General features: G+C 52.8%; 2 non-coding genes across 2 annotated transcripts; both read right to left on the reverse strand.

The window, feature by feature from the left end:
- Positions 1–2,221: 2,221 nt before the first annotated feature.
- TRNAM-CAU (transfer RNA methionine (anticodon CAU)) lies at positions 2,222–2,293 on the reverse strand. The gene has a single exon. It is a non-coding gene; the product is annotated as a tRNA-Met (tRNA).
- A 978-nt stretch (positions 2,294–3,271) lies between these two features.
- TRNAS-AGA (transfer RNA serine (anticodon AGA)) lies at positions 3,272–3,353 on the reverse strand. The gene has a single exon. It is a non-coding gene; the product is annotated as a tRNA-Ser (tRNA).
- Between the last annotated feature and the right edge of the window lie 20,274 nt (positions 3,354–23,627).

The following is a 23,627-nucleotide window of genomic DNA, read 5'->3' on the forward strand; positions in this document are numbered from 1 at the left end:
GGGGAACCCAAGGAAAGGGGCTGGAGAGGCAAGGAGAAAGGACAGGTGAGACTCCAAGGGCTGAGCAACGACTGAGCTCCAGTTCCTGTGGGGAAGAGGTTCCCTCACTGCCCGCGGTGCAGGGCAAGGAGGGCAGAGGCCTCTCTGGGAACTCCTTCTTCTCAGAAGGAACTTGACTGCCAGGCGTCCCAGGAGGACACAAGTCCCAATGGCTGCTCAAAGCAGGGCTGCAGACAAAGCAAGAAGCAGGAGACTCAGTGCCTGAGCCCCATTGCAAATCCCGTGTGATGCCCAGGCGTGGGGAATCACAAAGATCTCTGCACACCTGGCTCCAGTGGCTCTTTGCTCTCTGGGAGTCTCTGCAGGATCCAGAGTAGCCCCCACAGTCTGCTTTTGCCAAGGCCGACCTGGCCCAAAGCCAGTCTGTGCCTGCTGGGCTGGGAGGTGCCTGGAGTCGCGGGCAGGAGGCCCGGCTGAGGGGAGCAGGAGCAGGAGCTCAGCTGCTCTGTGGGAGCAGAACTTGCAGAGGGAAGAAGCCGCGCTGTTCGGGAGCAGGAGAGGCCGGGCAGTGTGGAGCCAGGCTGAAGAAAAGCTGGTCTGCCTTGGCCAGGAATGACCGAGCCCTGCTCACCTGCCTGAGGGCAGCTCTGCCAAGCACTACCCCGCAAGGCTCCCGCAGCGCTGCTGCTTCCCGCTCCTGCCGCCCGCAGCCGGCGCTGCCTCCTGCTCCTCCAGTGCCCACGGGCACTGCCTCCCGCACCGCCACCTCACACCCTGGACTGGCTCCAGCTCCTGCACCTCTCACACTGGCTGCCCCCTCCTTCCACCCCCTGCACACACCCCAGCTCCAGCTCCTGCCATGTGCCTGCGCTCCTCTGGCTCTCACACGTGGCCAAGCTCACGCTGCTGGGTGCTCCTAATGGAGCCCCTCCAGTTGTAGAACACAAGTCCTGTTTCACTGGGGAATCCTCCGTGGTCCCCAGGCCTTTCAGGAAACCTCTTCAGTGCCATGGCTACTCTGCAGGATGGATTGCCATCTGGAATATTCACGTGCTCCAGCAATGGTGCTTGGGGGTGCCACGAGCTTCGCAGGTGTTTCAGTGTTGTGGTGGCTGCAGGAACCAGCTGTGTCCTGGGCAGGCCAACCCCTAAAGGTTTTCCAAGAGAGACGGCACCCACAGCACCCTGTGTCTCCTCCATTCCCAACACCCATTCCCAACACCCAGCCACCTCTAGCCAATACAGTGTCCCTTGGGAATACCTGCTTGGCCCTGATCCTGGATCACCCTACAAATGGTCACGGCAGCAAACAGACAAGGATGGAGAAAGCTCCCAGGTCTTTGAGCTGAGCCCATGTGCAGCAGGCTGAGCCTCCTCTGCCCCTACAGGAGGTGCCCTCCTGTGCCTGAGAAGCTGCAGCTTGAGCTGCCAGCAGGGAAGGGAGGAAGACCTGTGTGCTCATAATACGCAGGGCCTCGAGGGGGAAGCTGTGCCTGCTGCTCCACAGCCTAGGGAAAACAGAAACTCTCAAACAACATCTTTTCAATGTTAGAGAATTAGACATTACTTTATTCTGGCCAGGATGTGCTGGCTGGGATGTGCAATAGAAATTATTCCATCCACACATGCCTGGTTTGTGCAGTGGAAATTTTTCCATCACACATGGTTCTTTACCAGATTTTTCACATATTTATATGTCAAAACCCCAAAGAAATTCTTCTTCATTGGACCTGAATTACACAATCCTTAGTATTCCATCTCCTATTGATTATTGATCCCTTTTCCTTGGATGCTAATTTGGTGCTCTTAACAATCTTTTCTCAGTCCACACGTCTCCAGCCACACCAGGCGGTAATGTTAATGTCTGTTTATCTCCTCTGTATCTTCTGGCCACTCCCAACCTGTAGGTGCATGTTAAACTCTCATAATCTGGGAATCTTCTTTTTGTTGATTGAGGCCTACCTGGCCCCAGCCAGCGAAACTCAAGCCCTGGGTAAACAGAGTCTTTTGAAGAAAAGCTTTGATTCCCCTCCCCCTGGGCAAAGATGAACAAACCCCTGATTAAAGTTAGTTAAAAAAATACTAAAAGTTGTATAATTTCTAACAAAAGCAGGAAGCGGGGGCAGAGGGAAGCAGATGGCTATGGGCAGGGGTGCCCAGAGAGCTAGAGGCAAGCAGGGTAAAAGCTGTTGGGTGGGGCAGCTTTGGTGAAAAAGAGGCCTAGCAGAGGATGGTTTCGATCCATCGACCTCTGGGTTATGGGCCCAGCACGCTCCCGCTGCGCCACTCTGCTCCCCCTGGGGCTGGGCCGCCACCGCCCCCAGCCGGGCCTGACCCTGCCCGGGCACTGCTGGCTCTCCTTCCCTCCCTCCCTCCGTCCCTCCCTCCGTGCCTTCCTCTCTGCTCGGCCTCCCGCACCCCACAAAATGGACTCCCCGACAAATTCATCTCCCTTGGGCATACGCTCCACAGCTCCCGGGCCGGCCCTCGCCCTTGTCCCACAGCCCTGCACGGCCACTTGCCCTTTGACCCCCCAGGCTGGCGCTGCACATGCTCAAGGCACCCCGGAGGCAGGCTGCAGCCTTGGGCCTTGCTAGGGACGGGGGCACCTGAAATCCAGCGCCATCCTGACGGCTGCAGCGCTGCCCAGAAATCCAGCTCTGCTCCCAGCACGCTGGGGACTGCACCTGCCCAACAGTTTGGTTCTTTGCTGGCCAAGGAGGGACGCAGGCTCCCTTTGCTTGGAATTACCAAGGGAAGGAATTCTGCTATTACAGCTGTGCAAATTGTGGTGCCTGAGCTCAACGCTGCTCACGGTTACCCTGAAGGAAAAGCTCTGAGTTCTAGGCACTTTGTGCTAAGCAGGCTGTCAAGCTGCAGGTGCTTGCCTTTCACACTTGGTGCTAACGCGAGGTGACAAAATGCTCAGCTCCAGGTGCTGTCCACATTTCCCCTTTCCTTCTTCATTGATGCTGACAACATCGCTGAGCTGCTTTTCCCTTGCGGTGCTTTTTCACGGCAAGTGGCTTGGCTGCAGGGCAGAGACCTTGCAGCAGCACTGGGCTTTAGTCTCCTGCCCTTCCGTGCGCGCCTGAGGCTTTCCCGTGGCCCGAAGAAGGGCCTTCAGAAGCCAGAGGCAAGGCCGCCAGCAGCTCCTCCCTTGCGGCTGCTCTGCGGGAAGAGCCGGGGGCTGCAGTGGCAGGAGCCCTCTGGGGCTGTGTCACGGCTGCAGCGTGGTCAGCTGCCCGCAGCCCAAAAGGGGTGTGCACCCCGTAGTTGGCAGGATTCGAACCTGCGCGGGGAAACCCCACTGGATTTCTAGTCCATCACCTTCACCACTCGGCCACAACTACCTGCTGCAGCCCTCCCTGCCCTGCACATCACGGGCCCTGTGCCACGACACCAATGCCCAGGCACTTTGGGCCAAGGTTCTTCTTAGGAACGAGTGATTGAGATTGCTTAAAAAAATCGCTGGCAAGGGTATCAGCAAAAGCCAGATTTAATAATAACTGAAAGGACAACAAGGAGTTGTGTTCTCTTGTTGGCAAGAGAAACTCTACTACTTACAGGACAGTTAAGGCACAACAAGGAAAAACAAGCAACAACAAAACCAAACAAAATCCAAGCAATCAAAACAGAAATGAACCAAGAACTATCTAGGGGAATGTGTGTGTTTGTGTGTGTGTCTCTTGTGTGTGTGTGTGTGTGTGTGTGTGCGTGTGTGAAAAGACAGTGAGGGCAAGGATATAAAGGAACACGGCCTAAAAGCTTAACAGCACTCAAACTTTACAGTATTTTAACTTAACCTATCCCTTAAACCTAATTAATATCTGAACCTTAAAATTTCACAGAGGAATAACACTTGAATAGCATTTAACCTAACATATAATTTCAAAGTTATACTTAGCAACTTGCAGAAAAAAACCACTTAGCAGCATCTGGGCAAATTTATAACTGTAACTTAACCTGACTTACAGGGCTAATTTACTTAGATATCCAAGCTACTTAAACATCTAAGAAAGCAGTATTTCTCCCAGATTTGCTATAGCATACGTGCATGTGCATGCACACAGACATAAAGAGTCAGTGCACGCAAGGTACCTGTGAAAAATTCCCATCAGAGGTCAGTGAAATATTCACTTTGGATGCCTTTGCATCTCCCAATGGGCACAGGGTCGGGCCTCAAGGAGTGAGGGTGTCAGCCCAGGACTTGTTGTTGTTTGGCAATCCTCCAAGTACTGCAAACCTGAGAGCTTGCTGGCTCTGAGAGGCATCTCACCCAGAGGGAGATTGCTGGTCACAGCCTGCTGTGCTCCAGGAGAGCTCAAATGGTCTCATTTTGGACCGCTGTTTATAGGGTCGCAAGAGAGTGGGCTTTAGCCATAACAATGTTTCATCCTGGCCACAGTTGGTGTTGGCACTTGCTTTGAAACTGTGAGAATGGGAATGTTATGGCGTTCAGGAAACAAAAGTATTTTCAAAGACCGGTCATAAGGAAAAGGAGCCCGTCAGACAGCAGTTCTTGGAAAGAGAGTGTTTCTGAGAGGCTCAGGAAGAGCTGGGACCAGGTGCTGTTTTCAAGGCCGAGGCCTAATGAGCATTTCTCAGATCTCAGTGTGGCTTGAAAAAGCAGGGGGGAGGAATGCCCCACCACAGCTCCTCTCCACCTTTGTAGTTGGGACCCTCAGAGAGCAAGAAAGGCCCCTGGGGCCATTTTCCAGAGGCCCAAGAGGCACAACCCCAGGGTCTCCGGCTGCAGCTCCCTGAGCCTTGGCCTCAGCCAGGCATCTGGGAGACCCTGCCCTGTGGCTGTGGTCATTCATCCTCTCCTGTGCTCCTCGCCCTGACAAGCCTTGACTGAACGAGCTGCAAGAGGAAGCATCCCCTTCACCAAACCAGCTGGGCAGGGAAAGGTCCCTCAGCACACCAGGTGCTGCTGCATGATACAGCTGGGAACAGCCGTGACCAAAACAGCAGCATCAGCTTCCCATGAGCAGCATGAGCCACGGTGGGGAACAAAGGATAATCAGTCATCCCACGACAGCCTTGAAACGTTCTCTCGATGAATTGTAGCCCAAGTGGAAGACCACCATTGTTGCTTCAGTTTTGGAAACAATTTCCAAATGTCTTGGGAGTTGTTTCCAGTAGTTTCCACCATGGATTATGTCAGAGATGGAACCTTACTGATGACTGAGGCAAATCATCTTGTGAGCCTGTAACAGCTCTGTCCTGAGTGAGGCTCTTGGAGGCCTCCTGGGCCACAGCGGGCTGTGCCAGCACCTCCCTCTGGGTGGAACGTCTCTCGCAGCTTGAGAACCATAAAGCTGGGGTACTCAAAAGGCCACCACTGATGATGAGGCCTGGTTTGATCCACACACACATCCACACACACTCCTCAAAGTCCAACCCATGCTTGGTTGAGAAACGCAAAGGGATTTGATGTGAGCGTTTCACTGAGCCCAAGGGGCATTTTCAATAGGTACATTTACACACCTGAATACAGATGTGCTCTCCTCTGTGCCTCTGTGAGTGTGGGGGTGTGTGAATTGATAATGGTATCAATGTTGTCACTGTGAATTTGTAACTAAGTCCTTGCTACGACTGTGGATTGAGTGCTTCTAAACCCTTTTGCACCCTTTGAATTTTGTATCCATTTCCTTTGCATATTGTACACTTCTAAATGCACAGTCTCCCTATAAAACATTCAACATTGATTACAATTCAATATTCTATTTATACTTCATCCATTTAGTAAGCAACAGAGTGAACTTTGCCACCAAACTCTGTTAAAGCCACACTGCCTCTGTCCAGCCATGAAAAGAAGTGTTTTTCTCCTTTCCAGCCCACAATCCTGTACTCATCCCACTGAGAAAATTCCAACATCACCAACACAGGAGATAAGATTGATTTTCCTATGCTTTTGTGAAGAAGCTCTGACAGGACTGAAAACTTACTCAAAATATATCTGAATTAACTCTCTTTCACAAAGAACAAATTGGCACCGGGCTCTGCAGGACCATGGTCTCCAGGTTACAGACCCAAGCGCAGTGACTGAGGCTTTGGTGCTCTGGTGTAATTTCTGGGAGTTCTTTGTGCAGCTGCTGGCAAGCTCAGGAAAGCAGCCAGTGCTCACCCTGGCAGAGCAGGTGGTAGCTGAGGGAGGAGGAGAACAAACGACCACAACTCTCCAGCCATGCTGCACAAAGGCTTTAATGAGAAGGAGCAAAAGCAGCGGCACAGAACACAGACCAAGGGACACGTGTGCGGGGGCCAGGCAGGGAAAGAGATCGGCCCGTTTGCCAAGGACAGAGGGGATGACCCGCCGGCTTCAGCAGATCTGACCGCAGCGGGGGAAAGGCAGACACAGGCCTGACCCCCCCAGCCCAAGGGAGCCCCCAGAAGAGATGGGAACCCCCGCACTGCTGAGGGAGCTGCCCACAGCAGCTGACAGAGAGGATCCCACGGCTGTGCTCTGAGGGAAAGAGCTGAGGATGGGGCCCGGCATGGTCACCACCACCGGCGAAGGCTCGATGAACACCGTGGAGTCAGCGCAGCGGGCGACACAGGGCTCACTGCAGCTGCTTGCAAGGGGGGTTGGGCCACAGGGGCCGCAGGGCCGTGGGGGACAGGGTCTGCAGCAAGACATCTCTCGGCGCAGGAGGCAAAGCTGCAACACAGAGCAGGGAGCGCCAACCAGCCTCAGGATCAGTCTGTCTGGCCCTCAGCTCTCTCCAGGGACACATTTGGTCTTCAAAACACGCTCTGTGCCTACAGCTCCCACGACCCTCCTCGTGCCCTGCGAGTGGCACGGCACAGGAAGGCCGCCCCACTTCAGGAATAGGACCCAGCACAGTGGCTTTAAGGCCCCTGTGGAAGGACTGGCCACAGCCCATGTCCAGAACAGACATGGCTGTGTTAGAGATGTCCGGGGACATTTTGCTACACCACGGCAGGTGTGAATTCTGCTGGGCACATCCCGCTGTGGCTGAGCCCCATTGATCCCCTTCTGCTGGAACAAAGCCCCCTCTTCCCAGCTGTCCCCAGCCACCACCATGGAAAGGCTGACGGCCCTTCAACAGTTCTGTGTCAGGGCCGAGCTGAGGCAGCCCAAGGATCAGCCTGGGCAGCCTCCATGACAGCAGTTCAGCCCACAGGGAGAGATGGAGCGGACTCAGGCTTACCTCGTTCCTCGAGGAAAGGCAGGCCAGAGAGGAGGAGGATGCAGAGCCTGCAGCAGCGCAGCCTTTTATGCCGTGTCCCAGAGCCCTGTGGGGCCACAAACATTCCTTGTTCGTGAAACATCCAAACTCCTGGGAGTGGCCACTTGCGAGTCCTCACTGCTGGTGAAGTCCCTGCCTCTTTCATCTCAAATGTTGTGCTCCCACTTTATACAACCCAGAATTGTGCAATGACTCTTAGAATCACCTGGGGATGGAATGGATCTTAAATCATCTAGCTCGAGCCCCCTGAAATTGCTTCTGCAACTTCCCTGGAGAACCTGTTCTAGTGTCTCATTCCTCTCAGAGGAAAGGATTCCTTCCCGATATTTAACCTAAACACATCTGCTTTCAGTTTAAAACCAGTAGCCCTTGTCCCATCCCCACACACACCAACCAGGTGTCCCTCCCTTTCTTACCCGAATGTCTCCTGGGAGCCTTCTCTTCTCTTCGCTACACAACCCCCAAGCCTCTCAGCCCTGTCCTCACAGAGCAACTGCTCCAGTTGCCTGATGGTCTTTGTGGCTCCTCTGGACCCACTGCAGCAGGTCGGTGTGTTTCTTAGGCTGTGGGTCCTAGAGCTGGACACAGTACCCCAGCTATGGTGTCATGAGAGCCAAGTAGAGTGGGACAATCCCCTCCCTCAACCTGCTGCCCACACGGCTCTGGATGGAGCCCAGGATACGATTGGCTTTCTGCCGGCACGTGGTGCAAGCTCATGTTCAGTATTTCAACCCTCAGAACCTGCAAGTCCTTCTGTGCAGGGCCGCTCTCAATCCACTCATGGCCTAGCCTGTGTCCATGTTTGGGATTGCCCTGACCTTGGCACTTGCACTTGTTGAACTTCATGAGGTTTGCACAGACCCACCTCTCCAGCCTGTCCATGTCCCTCTGGATGGCATCCCTTCCTCTAGAGAACCAACCACATCACTCAGCTCAGTGTCACCCACAAACCTGCTGAGGATGCACTCAATCCCTCCCGCCATGTCTCCCAACAAGGCATTAAATATTCCTGGTCCCATCACCAAACCCTGAGAAAACACACTCATCACTGGTTGGATACCACTCAAGTTGGACATCTCGACCACCAGTCCTGGAGTGCTGCCATCCATCCAATTCCATATGCACTGAGTGGCCACTCCCCATAAAATCCACATCACTCCTATTTAGAGAGAAGGATGCAAAGAGCAGGTCCAGAAGTGCCTCTCCTCTGGCCAGGCTCTCTATCCCCTGTGCTAGGAAGTTGTCCACAACACGCTCTAGTAGTTCCCAGGACTGCTGGCAGTTCCCTGTGCTGCTTTGCCAGCAGATGACTGAGTGGTTTAAGTTCCTCTCAGGACCAGGACCAAGTGAGTGGGCTGTGTCCCAACATCAAAACAATTCATCTGTGTCCCAGAAGCATAAGGCCAACTGGCTCAGAGGTCAGAGGCTGGAGTGGAGGAAGATTGGAGGTGGGTTTGTGTCACACAAAGGATTGCCTTTGTGACATTGCCCTCTTCATGGAGACAGTGCCTGCCCTGTCAACAGTGGAATTTAGCTATGAGACACAGCTCGAGGGAGCCCTCAAGTGCTTTTGGTGCAGATGCACAAGCCAGGCCTGAGAGGCATTTCTCCCCAGGGGTCACTTTGACAAGGAGGAGACGGTGGGTAAGTTCAGGCGGAAGGTCAAGGCTGCACAGTCCCATAGAGAAGAAGAGACGCACCTCTCCAGGGCTGTGGCAAAACTCAGTGGCAAAGTAGGATCACTGTGGGCTGGAGGGAAGCTCCTCATTGAGAGGAGGGAGGACCACGAGGGCCTTGTTTTCTCTTATCAGTCTCTGCCACAGCCTGCTTTTTTCTGCCCATGAGCCTGGGGAACAGAGGCAGATTGACAACCAAGAGAAGAAAACCAAGGACTCAATAAACTGTCTCTCAAGGGACTTGTCTAAGGGAATCTCCACAGCTGTGTGTCCCTCAAAAACTAAGCAGGGCCCTCATGCATTTTACAAGCAGAGCTCTGGCCTCAGCTGGGGAAGTTGAGATCCTCTAGAGAACAAGGAAATCAACAGGTAGGAAGGTGATCAAAGGCACGTGCCTACGACTCTCCCGGAAAGACAAATGGACCCATTCTCTCACACCCAAATTGACCCATTTTGCTCAGCGCGTCCACCCCCGAGGCCAGGATCTGCATGGCGGATTTGGGAAAGAAGCTGAGGGCAGGGAGCCCACAGCTCATGGCTCTTTTTCCTGGGGCAGGCATCCCTTTGCCCATTCAATGCATTTTGCAGTTCAAAGGGATATTGGATCAGTCTCCCAGAGCATGTGGGAATCATCGTGATGTGGAAGAGTTGGGAAAATCCATGAGCTTCAGGCAAACCTGAATCATCCTGATGTGGAAATGAGTGCACACGGTGCCCTGGACTCAGGCATTCCTGGGATACCAGAACACATAGCCTCTTCCCTCCAAAATTTCTGCCTTTGTCAAGGGCATTCCCAGACCCTTTAGAACCAGTCCCAAACCACCTTGTGTACATCTGTGGAATCCTGTGCTGCTGCTGCTGCTGCAGCTTTTCAAAAGGCATTGCCTTTTGGTGGCTGCTCAAGGGCCCATGGGACACGGGGCAACCCAGGATAATGGAGGCTGGGAGAGACCAATGGAAGTCCTCTGCTCCTGCTCTGAGAAGAACACACTTCCCAGTTGCCTCCACAAGCTGTGGGCCTTGTCCCATTGTCCTCTGAACACTGCCGCTGTCAGACAGGTGCCTGTCTCTTGGACAGCTCTTCCAGGGATGCCCTGCACCCCTGGGGAGCTACCAGGAGATGGAAAGGGCTCCTACAGCTGAGCCTGCCAGGTCCTCGAGGGGGACGACCACCAGGAGATGACACTGAGGCTGCCTGCACTGGTGAGCACACGCCACATGGCAGTCTGGAGAGCACAGGGCTGGGTATGTGCAGGGAATGCCAACTGCTCTGCATTGCACTGGCAGGCCAGTGACAAGGAATCCCTTTGGGGTACAAGGGCTGGAAAGCAGAGAGAAAGTCTGTCCCAAGAGAGCTTTCACCCCTAATCCTGAGAGTTCCTTACTGTCCATCTCCGGTTCCCGCCCCATAAGCCTGGGATCTGATCACCCCGTGGATGGTGCCCTTTCCTTGGCACTGCAGAAGCCACATCTGGGTTGGTGTCCCCATTTGGTGTCCCCAGGGACAAGGGAGGTGGTGGTGATCTCTTATGGAGAGAGGCACTGGCAGAGGACCAGGCAGAACATAAGGGCTGCAGCCCCTGACGTATGGGGGGAGGCGGAGGGCACTGTGCTTGTGCAACCTGGTGGAGGTGAGCAAGGTGTGGAGGGAGGCATGCAGCTGCTGTCTCCACCACCTCCTGGAGGTTCTGGAGAGAATGAAGCCAAACTCTCCTGAGAGGCCCACTGCCAAAGGGCAAGAGGCAGCAATCACAAGTTGCAAGAAAAGAAATCCCAGGACTCCCTGGGGGAAGACAAGGGACAGGCCTGGGAGAACTGCACAAGGGACAGTGACCTCTTTCTGGAGCTGTGCCAGTGCTTAGAAGTCAGCAGGACAAGGCCCAGAGCCTGCTGAGGAACCGGGGCAGTTTGATCTGCCCAGAGCACTTGATAGGAGCACAAGACCTCCAGAGCTCCACCCAGACCTTCTGGGGTTGATCTGAGCCCTTGAGCAGCCACCAAAAGGCCATGCCTTGGGAGACAGCAAATGCAGGAGATTGTACCAGGTGATCCAGGAACGAGGATAAAAGGTGGGGAAATGCCCTTCATGGCAGCAGAACATTGAGGATATGAGCTCTGTTCACCCTTGAATGCCTGAGTCTACGGCACCCAGTCCACACTGGGTGACTCAGGTTTGCCTGGAGCTCAGGGATTTTCCCAACTCTTCCGCATCACGATGACACCCACGTGCTCTGGGAGACTGATCCAGTGTCCCTTTGAAATGTAAAATGCATCAAATGGGAAACCCTGCTCCTGACCCAGAAAAAAGAGCCGTGAGCTTTGGGCTCCCTGCCCTCAGCCTTGCCCCAAAGCCGCCATCCAGGTCTCTGGCCTCTGGGATGAACACGCTGAGCAAAACAGGTCAATGTGGCTGTGGGTCTCTTTCAGGGAAGGACACGGCATCTCTTTGATCACAAAACCAGGCCGTGGCACAGCCTGTGGACCGTAAGCAAATCCCTGTGGCTGTCACTCAGGCCTGCAGGGGACATCCTTCCAGCTGAACAAGCACTTTGCTTGCCACTGAGCTTTGCCACCTCCCTGCAGAGCTGGGTCTCTTCCCCACTATGGGATTGTGCAGAGTTGACTTTCTGCCTCAACTGACCCACAGTCTTCTGTACATCTGTGATGACTGTGGAAGTAATGACTCTGAGGGTTAGCCCGAGTGCCTGCACTGAAAGCTCCTGAGAGCTGACCTGAGGTGTCTCTCATGGCTGAATTTAACTGTAACTGGAGCCAAATTAACCATCCAGAAGAACAAGTGACAGAAGCAATAGACACGCCACAAATCCATTTAAACTCACCTTACACACTGGCCTGGGAACTCCAAGTCAAGGGGCCTTAGGAAGCTGGGACACAGATGAATCATTTCCATGGGTGCTGGTGTGAAACTGGAGAAAAATGTCTGAGATGAAAGAGGCAGGGACTTCACCAGCAGCGAGGACTCGCAAGTGGCCACTCCCAGGAGTTTGGATGTTTCACGAACAAGGAATGTTTGTGGCCCCACAGGGCTCAGGGACACGGCATAAAAGGCTGCGCTGCTGCAGGCTCTGCATCCTCCTCCTCTCTGGCCTGCCTTTCCTCGAGGAACGAGGTAAGCCTGAGTCCGCTCCATCTCTCCCTGTGGGCTGAACTGCTGTCATGGAGGCTGCCCAGGCTGATCCTTGGGCTGCCTCAGCTCGGCCCTGACACAGAACTGTTGAAGGGCCGTCAGCCTTTCCATGGTGGTGGCTGGGGACAGCTGGGAAGAGGGGGCTTTGTTCCAGCAGAAGGGGATCAATGGGGCTCAGCCACAGCAGGATGTGCCCAGCAGAATTCACACCTGCCGTGGTGTAGCAAAATGTCCCCGGACATCTCTAACACAGCCATGTCTGTTCTGGACATGGGCTGTGGCCAGTCCTTCCACAGGGGCCTTAAAGCCACTGTGCTGGGTCCTATTCCTGAAGTGGGGCGGCCTTCCTGTGCCGTGCCACTAGCAGGGCACGAGGAGGGTCGTGGGAGCTGTAGGCACAGAGCGTGTTTTGAAGACCAAATGTGTCCCTGGAGAGAGCTGAGGGCCAGACAGACTGATCCTGAGGCTGGTTGGCGCTCCCTGCTCTGTGTTGCAGCTTTGCCTCCTGCGCCGAGAGATGTCTTGCTGCAGACCCTGTCCCCCACGGCCCTGCGGCCCCTGTGGCCCAACCCCCCTTGCAAGCAGCTGCAGTGAGCCCTGTGTCGCCCGCTGCGCTGACTCCACGGTGTTCATCGAGCCTTCGCCGGTGGTGGTGACCATGCCGGGCCCCATCCTCAGCTCTTTCCCTCAGAGCACAGCCGTGGGATCCTCTCTGTCAGCTGCTGTGGGCAGCTCCCTCAGCAGTGCGGGGGTTCCCATCTCTTCTGGGGGCTCCCTTGGGCTGGGGGGGTCAGGCCTGTGTCTGCCTTTCCCCCGCTGCGGTCAGATCTGCTGAAGCCGGCGGGTCATCCCCTCTGTCCTTGGCAAACGGGCCGATCTCTTTCCCTGCCTGGCCCCCGCACACGTGTCCCTTGGTCTGTGTTCTGTGCCGCTGCTTTTGCTCCTTCTCATTAAAGCCTTTGTGCAGCATGGCTGGAGAGTTGTGGTCGTTTGTTCTCCTCCTCCCTCAGCTACCACCTGCTCTGCCAGGGTGAGCACTGGCTGCTTTCCTGAGCTTGCCAGCAGCTGCACAAAGAACTCCCAGAAATTACACCAGAGCACCAAAGCCTCAGTCACTGCGCTTGGGTCTGTAACCTGGAGACCATGGTCCTGCAGAGCCCGGTGCCAATTTGTTCTTTGTGAAAGAGAGTTAATTCAGATATATTTTGAGTAAGTTTTCAGTCCTGTCAGAGCTTCTTCACAAAAGCATAGGAAAATCAATCTTATCTCTTCTGTTGGTGATGTTGGAATTTTCTCAGTGGGATGAGTACAGAATTGTGGACTGGAAAGGAGAAAAACACTTCTTTTCATGGCTGGACAGAGGCAGTGTGGCTTTAACAGAGTTTGGTGGCAAAGTTCACTCTGTTGCTTACTGAATAGATGAAGTATAAATAGAATATTGAATTGTAATCAATGTTGAATGTTTTATAGGGAGACTGTGCATTTAGAAGTGTACAATATGCAAAGGAAATGGATACAAAATTCAAAGGGTGCAAAAGGGTTTAGAAGCACTCAATCCACAGTCATAGGACTCAATCCACAGCAAGGACTTAGTTACAAATTCACAGTGACAACATTGATACCATTATCAATTCACACACCCCCACACTCACAGAGGCACAGAGGAGAGCACATCTGTATTCAGGTGTGTAAATGTACCTATTGAAAATGCCCCTCGGGCTCAGTGAAACGCTCACATCAAATCCCTTTGCGTTTCTCAACCAAGCGTGGGTTGGACTTTGAGGAGTGTGTGTGGATGTGTGTGTGGATCAAACCAGGCCTCGTCATCAGTGGTGGCCTTTTGAGTACCCCAGCTTTATGGTTCTCAAGCTGCGAGAGACGTTCCACCCAGAGGGAGGTGCTGGCACAGCCCGCTGTGGCCCAGGAGGCCTCCAAGAGCCTCACTCAGGACAGAGCTGTTACAGGCTCACAAGATGATTTGCCTCAGTCATCAGTAAGGTTCCATCTCTGACATAATCCATGGTGGAAACTACTGGAAACAACTCCCAAGACATTTGGAAATTGTTTCCAAAACTGAAGCAACAATGGTGGTCTTCCACTTGGGCTACAATTCATCGAGAGAACGTTTCAAGGCTGTCGTGGGATGACTGATTATCCTTTGTTCCCCACCGTGGCTCATGCTGCTCATGGGAAGCTGATGCTGCTGTTTTGGTCACGGCTGTTCCCAGCTGTATCATGCAGCAGCACCTGGTGTGCTGAGGGACCTTTCCCTGCCCAGCTGGTTTGGTGAAGGGGATGCTTCCTCTTGCAGCTGGTTCAGTCAAGGCTTGTCAGGGGGAGGAGCACAGGAGAGGATGAATGACCACAGCCACAGGGCAGGGTCTTCCAGATGCCTGGCTGAGGCCAAGGCTCAGGGAGCTGCAGCCGGAGACCCTGGGGTTGTGCCTCTTGGGCCTCTGGAAAATGGCCCCAGGGGCCTTTCTTGCTCTCTGAGGGTCCCAACTACAAAGGTGGAGAGGAGCTGTGGTGGGGCATTCCTCCCCCCTGCTTTTTCAGGCCACACTGAGATCTGAGAAATGCTCATTAGGCCTCGGCCTTGAAAACAGCACCTGGTCCCAGCTCTTCCTGAGCCTCTCAGAAACACTCTCTTTCCAAGAACTGCTGTCTGACGGGCTCCTTTTCCTTATGACCGGTCTTTGAAAATACTTTTGTTTCCTGAACGCCATAACATTCCCATTCTCACAGTTTCAAAGCAAGTGCCAACACCAACTGTGGCCAGGATGAAACATTGTTATGGCTAAAGCCCACTCTCTTGCGACCCTATAAACAGCGGTCCAAAATGAGACCATTTGAGCTCTCCTGGAGCACAGCAGGCTGTGACCAGCAATCTCCCTCTGGGTGAGATGCCTCTCAGAGCCAGCAAGCTCTCAGGTTTGCAGTACTTGGAGGATTGCCAAACAACAACAAGTCCTGGGCTGACACCCTCACTCCTTGAGGCCCGACCCTTTGCCCATTGGGAGATGCAAAGGCATCCAAAGTGAATATTTCACTGACCTCTGATGGGAATTTTTCACAGGTAACTTGCTCACACTGACTCTTTATGTCTGTGTGCATGCACGTGTGCATATGCTATTGTCGCGAAGGGGGGAAAACCCAGACGCTCAATATGAGTGATCAGCAGGAATTCGTTTATTGATCGTATACAGGCTTCTTATATACTATCAATAATAGGCTCATACATATTCTTAAAGGCGCATTCTAAGTGGTTCACGTAGTCTTAGCTGATTTCTAACCCCTCCTAGTTCCTCTTCTGTGGTCAGCAATTCTCTTTTTTCTTTGTCTTTTCTAACCCACAGTATTTTATTGTTTTACTGCCAAAGACGAACCTTTCTAACTCTGCAATAAAACACTTAGCTCAGCAATAAGAACTCAACGGTGGCTCAGTTATTGTGCAGAATTCTGCAATTTCAATTGTTACACAAGATGCCTGCGATGTTGAGCGAGATCTAGCTCAGCAAGCTGCAGAGGTTTTTTGTGCCCTTTCTCACGTAGCCAATCTTCCACAATACTCCTCGGCCCCTCCCTCAGTGTCCGTCGGCCATTTTGGGTGGGTTTTGCCCATTTTTGGTGGTTTTCTGAGGTTTTTTTGAGGGTTTTTTTGGGGGTTATTTTGGGGGTATATTTTGGGGTTATTTTGGGGGTATTTTTGGGGGTTTTTTGACACCTGGCCCCTTCTCGGCCCCTCCCTCAGTGTCCGTCCGCCATTTTGGGCTGGTTTTGCCCATTTTTGGGGTGGTTTTTTGATTGATTTTTGGGGTTTCTTTGGGTTTTTTTGGGGGGTATTTTTGAGTTATTTTGAGGGTATTTTTTTTGGTTTTTGGGAGGAGTTTTTTGGGGTTTTTGGGGTTATTTCGGGTTCTTTTTTCGGGATATTTTCAGAGTACTTTTAGGGTTTTCATGGGACTTTTTTGGGGGGCTTTTTTGGGCGCTTTTTCGGGTTTTTTGTGTCACCAGCACCTCCCCGAGTGTCTGTTCGCCATTTTGGGCTGGTTTTGCCCATTTTTGGGGTGGTTTTTTGGGTTGTTTTGGGGGTATTTTGGGGGGTTTATTTGATGGGTATTTTTGGGTTTTTTTAGGGGGTTTCTTGGTGTGGAGAACTTATCTGAAGAATGGTTGCGCAGTAGAGGACATGATAAGATAGAGCCTTGCAGAATGTAAAGGTTAGCTTATCCTGGGAGAAGCGGTTTCTTATCAGCAGGATGTGCAACAGGATACGAAACCAGCCAGCCCTGCAGAAGGAGCAAACTGGAATGAGGAAACTGTTGCCACAAGGCGTGTTGTTCCCACGAGAGAAGATGACCAATCATGAGCTCAGCTTTTGCAATATGTATGAGCTGTTTAAGTGCTGTATAAAGATGAGATGAGAAGACAATAAAGTTGAGACTTGCTGATCATGATATCGTGGTGCTTGTCTCCCGCGCCTCTCCCGACATCTGACGCCCGAACAGAAGGCACGTCCCTGATCCCCTCCTACCCCCACTTCCACAAGGAGAGGTGCGTTGGGTTCAGGTCCCGCAGCTAGAGGGACGGCAATCAGAGCGGAGGACAACTGCGTTCCCGTCTCCGTGCCCGAACGACCACACCGGTGGGTTCGCTGATACGTGCTGCCGAAGCCTGGAGGGCTAGCAACGGTACCGTAAGTATGGATAGGCAAGCAGCACAGGATTTATTTAAAGCTTTTCTTCTTAGGCGTCACTTTAAAGCTTTTGACTTAGAAAAAGACCTCCCTTCCCTGCTAACTCACGCACGTTCCTATGGCTTCTTTGCCGACCCTCACAGCATTCACGAATTAGTAGAATGGGGGAGGTACGGGGATCAACTTTTTAGCCTTGTTTTAGACGACGATAAGCCAGCCAAGAAAATAAGTAAACTTTGGAAAGCAGTTCATAATGAGCTACTGTTAGTGCAGGCAGAGAAGCGAGCAGTCGAAGGTATCAAGGCTGCGCACTCGCGTAACCAAGATTATGACTCCTCAGTTTACCCCACTGCCCCTAATCCCCCTGCCTTTGCCACTGTGGAGATTCCGCCACAGCCACCGCTCACTGACAGCCAATCCCCTGCGCTGTCTACCCCCTTGCCGGCCCCCCGCCTTCCGCTTCAATCACCGCCTCTGCATTAACCCCCTCACGCCCGCCGCTGCCGCCTGACCCCTCTAATGCCACGAAGCCTGTCCCTGGGGCAGAATCTGACCCGGCGGAGGCTATGGCAGCAAGGAGGAGAGAGTTGTGGCAGGTGCTTGCCTGAGACGGCATGGAAAGGGGAGATTCCGAGCTCCTAGCAGCGGCACAAGAAGCGATGGCTTTCCCTGTTGTTTTCACTACTAATGCGCAAGGGGGCCAGAATGCGCAGTTTGCCCATCTCGACTGGAAACTCCTGTCCCAAATGAGAGCAACAGTCGGTAGCTTTGGGGTGTCTAGTGAACCAGCTAAGCAAATGTTAGATTATCTTTTTAATGCCCACATTCTTCTGCCTGCCGATATCCTGGCCATCACGAAACTCATTTACACCCCCTCTCAGAGATTGCTTTTTGAGGCAAGGTGGAGAGAGGAAGCGGCACGTAGCGCTAATCTCCCCAGACCCCAAGGGGACCCCTTAACAGGCCTTACTGTAGACGAGCTTATGGGACAGGGCCCGTATCTCAGAGTTGAAGCTCAAGCTGGACTAGGGCGGCATAAACTTAGGGAGGCCATGGCAGTAGCTAAGAGAGCGATGGATAAAGTCAGGACATCGGGAGGGACCCCCCTATATATGAGCATCAAGCAGGGTCGTGATGAATCATTAAGCTCCTTTGTTGATAAGGTTATGGATGCTATCTCTAGGGCAGGGATACCCGATCATATGCAAGATGCCATTTTAAGACAGTGCATTTTGCAAAATAGCAATCCTACCACCAGGTCTTTAATTACCTCTATACCTGGTGATTGGACCACTCAGGCATTACTAGATAAAGCTGCGACCTTGCCCACAGGTGCTCAAGCCTTCTTAGTCCATGCATTAGAAAAGCTGGGGGAGGGATTGAAGGAACAAGCAGCTAGTGCTCAGACGCAGGTAATGGCAGCCCTTGCTCCCCTCCAAGCAGCAGCCACGCGCCCCCGGTTGCCTCAAGGGGGAAACAGAATGAGATGCTATCGATGTGGCCAGTCGGGTCACCTTCGTCGGGAGTGCTCAGCATCCGGAGTTTGGTGCAACAAATGCCAATCCAACACGCATAACTCGAATGCCTGCCGTAACAAGAAGCGGGGAAACTCCCGGAGCAGCGCGTCCAGCAGCCGCGCAGGGACACAAGTAGCAGCTGCAAACCCTTGCCCTGCCTCCAGCCAGCAACAGGTGGCAGCCTCGGTCTGGACTTGGCAGCCTCAGTAGACTGTGATCTCCTGACGTCTGAAATCCATAACATCCCTACAGGACTCACAGGACCCATCTGCCTCAATGGTACACCAGTAGGAGGCTTGATTCTTGGCCGATCATCTGCCACTGCCCTAGGACTATTCGTTCAACCAGGCGTGGTGGACGCTGACTCACAGGGTGATATCTTCATACTGGCTTATACTGTTTATCCACCTGTAAGAATTCCCAAAGGCCAAAGACTAGCTCAATTTGTACCTTTGCCTCAAGCCACACAAGGCATGCAACCCTTGCAGGCTCAACCAAACGCTCATACAGGCTGCGGCTCAACTGGGGAACTAACCTTGCTCACCATTGATCTTAATAGCCGTCCACGGAAGCCGTGTGCCCTAACCTATAAAGGAGAAACAATCACGTTACAGAGCCTCCTAGACACAGGGGCAGCAGCTCGGGCTCATCGCAATGTAGAGAGATTAAGCTGCTGGGTAGTGAAGCAAGCAAATGGAACAAGTAGAGTACTGTCCGCGCTTGCAGATGATTTAAGCACAGTCCAACATGCTGTATTACAAAATAGGGCTGCTATTGATTTTCTGTTGTTAGCTCATGGACACGGGTGTGAAGAATTTGAGGGACTATGCTGCATGGATCTAAATGATCATTCTCGCTCTATTCATACAGAGATTCAACAGCTTATAAATCACTCTCAAAAAATTAAGGAAGATACAGGTTTCTTTGGCCTAGATGGGCTGGTCAGTGAACTGGGATTGGGTGGTTGGGTAAGAAGCATGGTGAAAACATTGTTTCTCTTATTGATCATGGTTTTGGTAGGATTAGCCCTGTTCAGTTGCGCTCTAACTTGTATCAAAAGAGTACTGCTAAAAACAACAACTCTGAGCATGCTAGCGCATAAAGAAAACGGGGGAAGTGTGGAGAACTTATCTGAGGAATGGTTGCGCAGTAGAGGACATGATAAGATAGAGCCTTGCGGAATGTAAAGGTTAGCTTATCCTGGGAGAAGCGGTTTCTTATCAGCAGGATATGTAACAGGATACGAAACCAGCCAGCCCTGCAGAAGGAGCAAACTGGAATGAGGAAACTGTTGCCGCAAGGCGTGTTGTTCCCACGAGAGAAGATGACCAATCATGAGCTCAGCTTTTGCAATATGTATGAGCTGTTTAAGTGCTGTATAAAGATGAGATGAGAAGACAATAAAGTTGAGACTTGCTGATCATGATATCGTGGTGCTTGTCTCCCGCGCCTCTCACGACATCTTGGGGGCATTTTTGGGATTTTTTGGGGTATCTTTGGGGTTGTTTCGGGGTGGTTTTTCAAGTTGTTTTGGGGGTATTTTTTAGGGTTTATTTGGTGGGTATTTTGGGGGTAGTTTTTGGGGGTGTTTTGGGGTTATTTTGGGTTTTTGGGGTGTTTTTAACATCCTATCCCCTCCCCCACTGTTCATCAGCAGTTCTGGGCTGGTTTTGCCCATTTTTGGGCGTGGCTTGGGTGCAGAGTGGGCGTGTCTTCAGGCGGCGTGGACGTGGCTTGGGCAGGGGTGGGCGGGGCCTAAGTATGTAATGGGAGTGGCTTATGGTGGCTGAGCGGGGCTCAAGGGGCCTGTGGGCGGGGTTTAGGCAGGGTAAGCGTGGCTTTGGACGATATGGGCGGGGCTTCATGGGGTGGGCGTGGCTTCGGAACAGAGTGGGCGTGGTTTAGGCGGGGCTAAAGGGGTGCACATGGGCGGGGCTTATGGTGGGGTGGGCGGGGCTTCGGCAGGCATGGATGTGGCTTAGACCGGTGTGGGCGTGGCTAAGGGGTGGTGCGGGCGTGGCTTATGGCACGATGGGAGGGCCTTAGGCACAGAGTAGGCGTGGCTTGGTGAAGGGTGGGCGGGGCTAAGGGGCAGTGTGGGCGGGGCTTGGGGCAGTGTGGGTGGGGCTTGGACGGGGTGGGCGTGGCTAAGGCGGATGTGGGCGTGGCTAAGGCAGATGTGGGCGGGGCTTAGACAGGGTGGGCGGGACTGATGGGTCATGTGGGCGGGGCTTGTGGCCAAATGGGCGGGTCTTGGGGCACTGTGGGCGTGGCTTGGGGCGATGTGGGCGTGGCCCAGCCGTGGCCCCGCCCCCAGGGGTGCTCCCCGAGGTCGAGGATTATTTCGGCATCGGCGACAGCAGCTGGGGCTGCTGCAGACAGGTGAGGCACTGCCCCCGCTGGGGATTTTGGGGTTATTTGGGGGATTTGGGGTTTTTGATGGGTTTTAGGGCTTTTTTGGATGTTTTTGGGGGGTTTTTTGGGGGGTTTTTTAGGGTCTTTTTGGGAGTTTTTTGTGTCACCCGGCCCCTCCTCGGCCCCTCCCTCAGTGTCCGTCGGCCATTTTGGATGGGTTTTGCCGATTTTTGGTGGTTTTTTTGAGGTTTTCTTGAAGGGTTTTTTTGGGGGTATTTTTGGGGTGTTTATTTGATGGGTGTTTTTGGGGTTTTTTGGGGGGTATTTTTGGTTTTTTTTTGACACCCGGCCCCTCCTCGGCCCCTCCCTCAGTGTCCGTCGGCCATTTTGGATGGGTTTTGCCCATTTTGGGTTGTTTTTTGAGGGTTTTTTGAAGGGTGTTTTTTTGGGGGTATTTTTTGGGGTTATTTTGTGGGGGTATTTTCAGGGGACTTTTGACAGCTGGCCCCTTCTCGGCCCCTCCCTCAGTGTCCGTCCGCCATTTTGGGCTGGTTTTGCCCGTTTTTGGGGTGGTTTTTTGGGTGATTTCTGGGATTTCTTTGGGTTTTTTTTGGGGGGGTATTTTTGAGTTATTTTGGGGGTATTTTTTTGGGGGTTTTTGGGGGGAGTTTTTTGGGGTTCTTGGGGTTATTTCGAAGTTTTTTTTCGGGGGTTATTTTGGGTGGTATTTTTAGGGTATATTTGGGTGTTTTGGGGTTTTTTTTGGTGGGTTTATTTGATGGGTATATTTGGGGTCTCTGAAGGGTTTTTTTGGGGGTATTTTTGGGGTTTTTTTGACACCCGGCCCCACGTTGGTCCCTCCCTCAGTGTCCGTCCGCCATTTTGGGCTGGTTTTGCCCGTTTGTGGGGTGGGTTTTTGGGTGTTTTTTTTAGGGGTATTTTTTGGGGTTATTTTGGGGGGTATTTTTGAGTTATTTTGGGGGTGTTTTTTTTGGTTTTTGGGGGGAGTTTTTTGGGGTTCTTGGGGTGATTTTGGGGTTATTTTGGGGGTCTTCCGGTGGTATTTTCAGAGTATTTTTGGGGTTTTTTGGTTTTTTTTGGGGGGGGGCTTTTTGTGGGGCTTTTTGGGTTTTTTTTGGTCACTGCCTCGTCCCCGAGTGTCCGTCCGCCATTTTGGGCTGGTTTTGCCGATTTTGGGGGTGGTTTTTTGGGTTGTTTTGGGTGTATTTTTGGGGGGTTTATTTGATGGGTTTTTTTGGGGTAGTTTTGGGGGTTTTTTTTGGGTATCTTTGGGGTTTTTTTGGTTTTTTTGGGGGGGTATTTTGGGGGTATTTTTGGGGGGTTTATTTGATGGGTATTTTTGGGGTATTTTTGGGGGGGGTTTTTTGGTCTCAAGGGGCCTGTGGGCGGGGTTTAGGCAGGGTAAGCGTGGCTTTGGACGATATGGGCGGGGCTTCATGGGGTGGGCGTGGCTTTGGAACAGAGTGGGCGTGGTTTAGGCGGGGCTAAAGGGGTGCACATGGGCGGGGCTTATGGTGGGGTGGGCGGGGCTTCGGCAGGCATGGATGTGGCTTAGACCGGTGTGGGCGTGGCTAAGGGGTGGTGCGGGCGTGGCTTATGGCACGATGGGAGGGGCTTAGGCACAGAGTGGGCGTGGCTTGGTGAAGGGTGGGCGGGGCTAAGGGGCGGGGTGGGCGGGGCTTGGACGGGGTGGGAGGGGCTTGGACGGGGTGGGCGGGGCTTGGGTCGATGTGGGCGGGGCTTAGATGGGGTGGGCGGGGCTGATGGGTCATGTGGGCGGGGCTTGTGGCCAAATGGGCGGGGCTTGGGGCACGGTGGGCGTGGCTTGGGGCGATGTGGGCGTGGCCCAGCCATGGCCCCGCCCCCAGGGGTGCTCCCCGAGGTCGAGGATTATTTCGGCATCGGCGACAGCAGCTGGGGCTGCTGCAAACACGTGAGGCACTGCCCCCGCCGGGGATTTTGGGGTTATTTGGGGGATTTGGGGTTTTTTATGGGTTTTAGGGCTTTTTTGGATGTTTTTGGGGGGTTTTTTGGGGGGTTTTTTAGGGTCTTTTTGGGAGTTTTTTGTGTCACCCGGCCCCTCCTCGGCCCCTCCCTCAGTGTCCGTCGGCCATTTTGGATGGGTTTTGCCGATTTTTGGTGGTTTTTTTGAGGTTTTCTTGAAGGGTTTTTTTGGGGGTATTTTTGGGGTGTTTATTTGATGGGTGTTTTTGGGGTTTTTTGGGGGGTATTTTTGGTTTTTTTTTGACACCCGGCCCCTCCTCGGCCCCTCCCTCAGTGTCCGTCGGCCATTTTGGATGGGTTTTGCCGATTTTTGGTGGTTTTTTTGAGGTTTTCTTGAAGGGTTTTTTTGGGGGCATTTTTGGGGTGTTTCTTTGATGGGTGTTTTTGGGGTTTTTTGGGGGGTATTTTTGGTTTTTTTTTGACACCCGGCCCCTCCTCGGCCCCTCCCTCAGTGTCCGTCGGCCATTTTGGATGGGTTTTGCCCATTTTGGGTTGTTTTTTGAGGGTTTTTTGAAGGATGTTTTTTTGGGGGTATTTTTTGGGGTTATTTTGTGGGGGTATTTTCGGGGGTCTTTTGACAGCCGGCCCCTTCTCGGCCCCTCCCTCAGTGTCCGTCCGCCATTTTGGGCTGGTTTTGCCCGTTTTTGGGGTGGTTTTTTGGGTGATTTCTGGGATTTCTTTGGGTTTTTTTTTGGGGGGTATTTTTGAGTTATTTTGGGGGTATTTTTTTGGGGGTTTTTGGGGGGAGTTTTTTGGGGTTCTTGGGGTTATTTCGAAGTTTTTTTTCGGGGGTTATTTTGGGTGGTATTTTTAGGGTATATTTGGGTGTTTTGGGGTTTTTTTTGGTGGGTTTATTTGATGGGTATATTTGGGGTCTCTGAAGGGTTTTTTTGGGGGTATTTTTGGGGTTTTTTTGACACCCGGCCCCACGTTGGTCCCTCCCTCAGTGTCCGTCCGCCATTTTGGGCTGGTTTTGCCCGTTTGTGGGGT

Source organism: Aphelocoma coerulescens, chromosome 10 (genome assembly GCF_041296385.1).
Source record: "Aphelocoma coerulescens isolate FSJ_1873_10779 chromosome 10, UR_Acoe_1.0, whole genome shotgun sequence".
NCBI lineage: Eukaryota > Metazoa > Chordata > Aves > Passeriformes > Corvidae > Aphelocoma > Aphelocoma coerulescens.